The 6671-nt window shown below is 39.5% G+C and overlaps 1 long non-coding RNA gene across 1 annotated transcript; it reads right to left on the reverse strand.

The window, feature by feature from the left end:
• Positions 1–578: 578 nt before the first annotated feature.
• LOC115356823 (uncharacterized) lies at positions 579–1326 on the reverse strand. The gene is made up of 3 exons (XR_003928024.1): positions 1171–1326; positions 771–939; positions 579–634 (listed from the first exon to the last, which is right to left on the reverse strand). It is a non-coding gene; the product is annotated as an uncharacterized LOC115356823 (long non-coding RNA).
• Between the last annotated feature and the right edge of the window lie 5345 nt (positions 1327–6671).

Consider the following 6671-nt stretch of genomic DNA (forward strand, 5'->3'; position numbering starts at 1 on the left):
AATCATCCTACAACCAAGAGAGGAATTGTTTACTTAAGGGGATAGTGCAGTCGAAAATGAGATGATTGTTGACCTCAGTATTGTCCAGATTTGTCAACATCAAGCCATTTTATAAAATACACCTATACAGTAAAAGATAGACACACTCATTTTTGGCAAATGTGAACATTAGGTGAATGCATTTTCTGTTTATTATATATTGAGATACAGTATGTACAGTAGCTATATCTATACAATTAAGATATGCAAACATACATTAACAGACTCGTTTTGTGCTTACTCACATGTCCTGAACCAATTTTCTCCCGCATGAAGGGACATCTGCATATGAACAGGCTTAAAATCTCTGTATATTGTTTGGTTGAGGGATACCTTGGTTGGGGAGAGAAATAATAGAATAAGTTGAACATGTTGTCTTAAAGTGCCATTATATGGAGTATAATCTCAATTTAAAGCTACAATGTGCAGTAGTTTTCCATAATAATGATAAAAGTAACCTACATTGTTTGGCTGCTGAGGATGTCATACAGTGACAGATCATTTCTCCGAGGGGACAAAAGTTCTGGGTCCTTTGCCTCAAGTGTATCTTTTAATGCTTTGAGGAAAGCAAACTGACCCAGTGAAGCAGGTCCAGCTGTTTGCAATATGGAAAAATGCAAGAATATGTTAGACCGAGCTGTGTGAAATAGTAATGAACAGACTGTAACTAGTAGAGAAATAAAGTTTCCCCCACAAATGACCAGAATTACAGTATCTTGACAGCATTTTACCTGTTCCAATTTCTTCTTCTTGTTGACAATGATGATGATGGCGATGATGATGATGACTTCAACTGCTCGAGATACTTGATGAATTGTGCTTGATTTTTTATTGATGGGATTAATCTCTCTGACATCCTCTCAGAGAGAATTTCGAGGGTTGCTCCATCAATATCATTCTCTTCAAAACAAAAAGGAATACAAGTTATTAAGTTATAACCCTCTTGCTCAAGCCAGTGGCACACTTCAGTTGTTGTTCAAGCTGTGTAACTCATTCTACAAGAAAAAAAAAAAAAAAAAAAAAAAATCAAAACAAGAAACAAATGCATGCATTAAAATAGTCCACCTTTCACCATAAAAAGTCCTTAGCTAGAGTCAAGCTTGCTGAAATAAGAAATCATATTTAGCTTACCTTAATCCTCTGAAGTTTTTGATCTTCTGCCACTTCAGTCTGGCCTCTAACCACAGTAATCACTATTGATGTGTCACACCTGTTTTGCTGAGAAGGGCAGACCATGTGACGCAATCCACATTAAAACCAGCTATTAGCTCCCACATGGCCATGGGCAGGGTCACCAGCTCCCTGGCCTGACACACTGAACCTCAGCCTTTCCTCTGGGAGATTGGGATTCAAGTCCTGACATTATCATCCCACCAGTGCCTGCACTATCCATACTCAAGGAAAAATAGATGAGGATGGTTAACTGCCCACAGTCCAAAAAGAAAATACCATTTTCTTTTTTCTTATTTTTCTTTTGATGGCTCATGAGCTCCTCCCTCCAGAGGTTGTAGTTGCATAGCATAACAATATAGCATGGTGGCTCAGTAGGTAACAGCATAGCAGTGCTATTTTGAAGATTGAGGGTTCAAGACAGGATAGAGGTCTATTCAACATGTATTGTTTAATTACATAGCAGTGGTGGATGAGTGGTATCACAGTTATCTTTTACATGGGAGAGCAGGGTTCAAGACTCAGTGCTGGTACCCTGTTTAAGTGTCTTTTCAACAGCAAAATTCTCCCTGGGATGATTATATTTGTTTATTTGCCTCTTTATTGAGCAAGTTTAATTACATTAATGTAGGATGTAGGGTGAGGATCTTATACCCATGCTTTCAACAATACTTGAAGAACTCTTTCCTCCACAAAGGGTTCTCTGGATCAAAACGGTTCTTACCAGAACCTTTAATGTTACAAAGAAGCCTTGAAAAACCCTTTCTTCAAAAAAGGGTTCTTCAGAAGCAAATGGTTCTGGTTAGAACCTGAGCCCCTCATGAAGAACCCTTTTGGAACCCTTATTTCTAAGAGTGTATGAATGTGATCCACCTTCAGTCGGCTGTGAATCTGCTCCTTCAGTGATGCTGAAAGATAAATCCTCAGATAACGACATTCACTACATTCGTTCAGTTCAGATGAGGAGTGATCTGTTGTAGGGCCTTCTTATTTTGTGCAAATGTAAAATCTAAGCAGTTTCAGTTTTGTTTGTTCATACAGTCTGCCAACAGTATCATCTAACTGAACTTTGTTTCCTTTAAAATCACGGACGTTAAAATGTAAAATCATCAGTTTGCCCCTTTGTTGAACACCCATCTGGGAAAAACAGGTCCTTTCCCATTTCCAAAACCTGAGCAACAGTTGTTGTCTTTTCGACATTTGCATGTCTTGTTCCTCCAGCATTCCTGGTCCTGACTTGCTGGTATTCATTCTTGCCATAATGAAGCTATCCAATTTCAATCTTCCTTGAAGTCTTTTCTGCTGAAGTATTTCTTCCTCTTGCCATCACTCTACTTGTGCTTTGGAACACACTTGCCGCACTAGACAATGCTCCTTTTGTTTTTGATTTCATTTTTCTTGTTCCAATTCTATCTCTTATAGTCGGGCAGGAGAAATAGGTTCCCATGCACCCGCATGGCATTTTTTTGTAACCTGTTTTTTTAGGACGCTAATGGTGTCTAGTTGAGAATTTTTCATGTTGCCACGGTCAACTAATGTCCCATGGGGTTCATTTGGCGGCCATCTCTAATTGATGTCCACGCCAGTGGCGAAAGACAGCGATTTTCATAACTCCTGAACCAGATGTCATACAAAGAAAAATTAACCCACTTTTTCATATAATTTTGACACCAGGAATCAATTGGAAAGGTCATTGACATGGTACAACCCCTCTTTACTGGTGAAAACAGGAAAATAACACATTTTAGGCTAATAACAATATAACTTTTGCTTTTTTGTTTCGCAATAGTTTCCTGCAAAATCCTCTTATCCAATGCAAGGTCATCAAATGGATGGAAATCACTCTAACTGACATAGATTGAAATCTGATAATACTAGCTAATTGAAGGCAAAAGTAATCAAAGCCCTGTTTCACTGATAATCATCGTCATCAGTCTCATCATCAATCTCCACCTCATCGAAAGTGACCCAGCTGTTTTTTTTTTTGTTTTTGTTTTTGTTTTTGTTTTTGCAATATCTTTGCAATGAAATACAATCAAACAAACCAGAAAGTTGAAAAATCTGGAATATAACACAAAAAATCTACATAACCCTGCTAAAAAAACAGCATAGACCAGCATGGATTCTTTGCTGGTCTATGCTGGTTAATGCTGGTTAGTGCTGGTCTGATGCTGGTGTAGCTGGTGTACCAGCATGGGAATACTGGTGGATGCTGTTGGACCAGCATGGGATGCTGTTGGACCAGCATCCCCCAGCAAACATGCCCCAGTGGGGCCCACGCAGGCTTTTTGTGGGCACTGTGGGCTAGGGCCAGCCCAGACCAAACCTACACAGGCCCAGCGCTGGCTTGCCCAGGCAAGGCCCAAAGCTCTGAGCTCACCACAGGCTCTCCGTAAGCCACAGGCTCTCCCATAATAGTGGATTGCCCACAGAAAGCCCATTTGGGTCCAGAGCAACTTTTGTACCTTTGGGCCCATGCTGGTTTTGTGCAGGCAGCCCAAAGTCATTTCCCACGCTTTGGTGGCCTTTTTTTTTTTTTTTTTTTTTTTTTTTTTTTTTAATGTAATTTTAAATTCAGAGAGAGACTGCATTTATAGCCTCTGCACAGAATGCATAAAAAATCCATTATTTGAATTGGATTGTGTCTACACATGATCACTTAAAAACTCATCAACAAATATTACTTTTTGTTTTTAACAAGAAAAGCCTATAATTTTTAATAGATAATTGATGTTTTAAAAGGTTTAGCAGGGTTCAAAATTAACAGTTTACCATTTTTTTGGTCAATAAACCTCATTTACATAAAATTATACCTCATTTTTTAGTGATAAAATGAGGTGAAATCATTTCAAGTGTTTGGACCACCACCCAGCGTGAGCGGTGAGCGGATCAAATTGACCAGGGAATATCACAGGAGGGGAGAAACTGAAAAAAAAAAAATAAATAATAATAATAATAATAATAATAATATATATATAATATATATATATATATATATATAGCCATAATTCAATGCAAGTAGTGATCATCAATTTTATTTGAAGTGAGTGTAACAGAGAACCATCTGCCATTTTCAGGCAGTTATATGGAAGAAAATATAATTTTAAATATAAAAGAAAAGTGAACACGGGTCAGTTTGACTCAAAGACCACAGAATAGTTAACTATTAACATTTAACATAATCAACTTAGCCAAAGCTTCCAAACACATGGTGTCGTCGATCATTGGACTTAGCGTGGCATTAACTCAAGATGGCTGCTTGTGACATGTAGCTGTGAAACCGCGGTGCCAACTCTCCTAATAATGCCTCACTATTTGTTATAATCAGTGATCTTTCTAACGCTATCCAAACTGGATTCATTTGAGGAAGAAACTATCGAAGAATTGGAAGCCTACATAGACGCGATCTATAATATGGCAGGAAAACAACCGGATGGCAAACGCTCCAGAAACCAGCTAAGCTCCAGTGAGACGGATGATATGTCTGCACCACTCCGCGACATTCATGAATCCTTATCTCTCATGAAACAACAACTACAAAAGTTGGATCTACTGGAGAAGCTGACAAATGAGGTGGCAGAATTAAAGCACTCAGTGGAATTTAACAATGCCTTAATTGAGACACTGAAGGCCGACAACGCTTCCCTCCGGGTGGAGGTGATTGAACTGAAAGCCCAGACAACTGAACTCCGTGCCGAGAAAGTTAAAATGGCAAATGTTATCTTGGACCTCCAATGCAGGAGCATGAGAGACAATATAATTATCCATGGAGTACCTGAACAACAGAATGAGACTCACATGCAGAGTGAAGAGCTTGCCAAATCCTTTCTCAAAGACGAGTTGAAGATGGGGCCGACCGAGGCTGAAGCTATCCGCTTCTCCATAGTCCATCGCCTCGGAAGGGCCAAGGCTGGGCATCACCGTCCGATTGTGGCCAAAACAATCGATTTAAAGATGAAGTCTTCTATCATGGCTAAGGGTAGAGAACTAAAAGGATCCAAGTTCTCCATCACCGACCAGTTTCCACCTGAAATCCTTCGGAGACGCAGGCTGCTCTCTCCGATCATGACGGAGGCGAGGAAAAGTAAGAAAAAAGTTCGTCTGTCCATTGATAAACTTTTCATTGACGGACAACTGTACAGAAACCCAGAGACGACGTACTGGCTCATTTGAAACTTGTAATATGAAGAAAACGAACTGTAGTTAGCGTATCAGCCAGCCTCTGCTACTCGCAGCAGCATGACTTCTCTGCCGGTGTAAACATTGACGCGCTCCGATGACGTCACCGACGCGTCCTTCACCATGGCAACACCTCGGAGTGGTTACTCCGGATTGGCCAGTAGTCCCATTGTCTCTATCCCTTTCTTTCTTCTTCTTTTCTTCTTCCCTTTCCTCTCATATCTTTCACATTATAATTTGGTTTAGCCACATTGGCTAGGGAGTGGCCTAATGTTTCGACTTATGCTCTTGCTCTTTCCCTTTATTGCGTTTTCTCTGAGTTGTTTAGCCTATTTTCATGTTTTGTTCTTTGTATTGTCTTTTGTGTTTTGTCCCGTGTGTGTCTTACATGTGCGCGTGTTTGTGTGCGTGTGTATGTGGGTGTTGCCCCCACCAATGATTTTTTGTCCTAACAAGATTGCGTCTATATGCTCATGATTGATAAAATCAAAGGTTTAAAAATAATTCATGTAAATATTAGGAGCCTTGCACCAAAAATTGATCTTCTTAGAGCCTGGGTTGCACAGAACAAACCAAATATAATTACAATATCTGAAACATGGCTTCATAGCGGCATCTGTGATGAGGATGTTAAAATTGATAACTATTATTTGTACAGAGTAGATAGGGCTAGCAGAGGAGGTGGTGTTGCCACCTATGTGGCCTCAAACCTTGTGTCTGAGCACCTATTACCTAATGTTGATCCTATTAATTTTGAATGCCTTTTTGTTAAGATTATTTTACATGAAAACAAACAGCTGATTATTGGAAATATCTATAGGCCCCCCTCTGCCCCTGCTGACTCTACTAAGTGTATACTTTCAACTATTAACTCCTTCAACTGCCAGACTGAGATAATCATTTTAGGTGACTTCAATAGCAACTGGCTTGATCGGTCATCCTCTACTGACAGAAATTTATTTGGTGGTGTGAATCTCACACAACTCATTAGTGAACCCACTAGAGTCGAGTCTCTCCTCGATTGGATACTTGTATCTGATCCTACTAGGATTATTAAATCTGGGGTTTTATCAGACTGTTTTAGTGATCACTGTGTTATTTACTGTGTCTGGAAGATCACATTACCCAAGTCCCCTCCCAAATTTATTAGATTGAGACAATGTAAAAGTCTAAATGTTGACCAGTTTCTTCATGACATAATTTCCATCAGATGGGATAGATTTGAATTAATTCCTTCTATAGAGGATGCCTGGAGCTTCCTGCACTCAGAGATAACTAAAGTC

Source organism: Myripristis murdjan, unplaced genomic scaffold (assembly GCF_902150065.1).
Source record: "Myripristis murdjan unplaced genomic scaffold, fMyrMur1.1, whole genome shotgun sequence".
NCBI classification, from domain to species: Eukaryota; Metazoa; Chordata; class Actinopteri; order Holocentriformes; family Holocentridae; genus Myripristis; species Myripristis murdjan.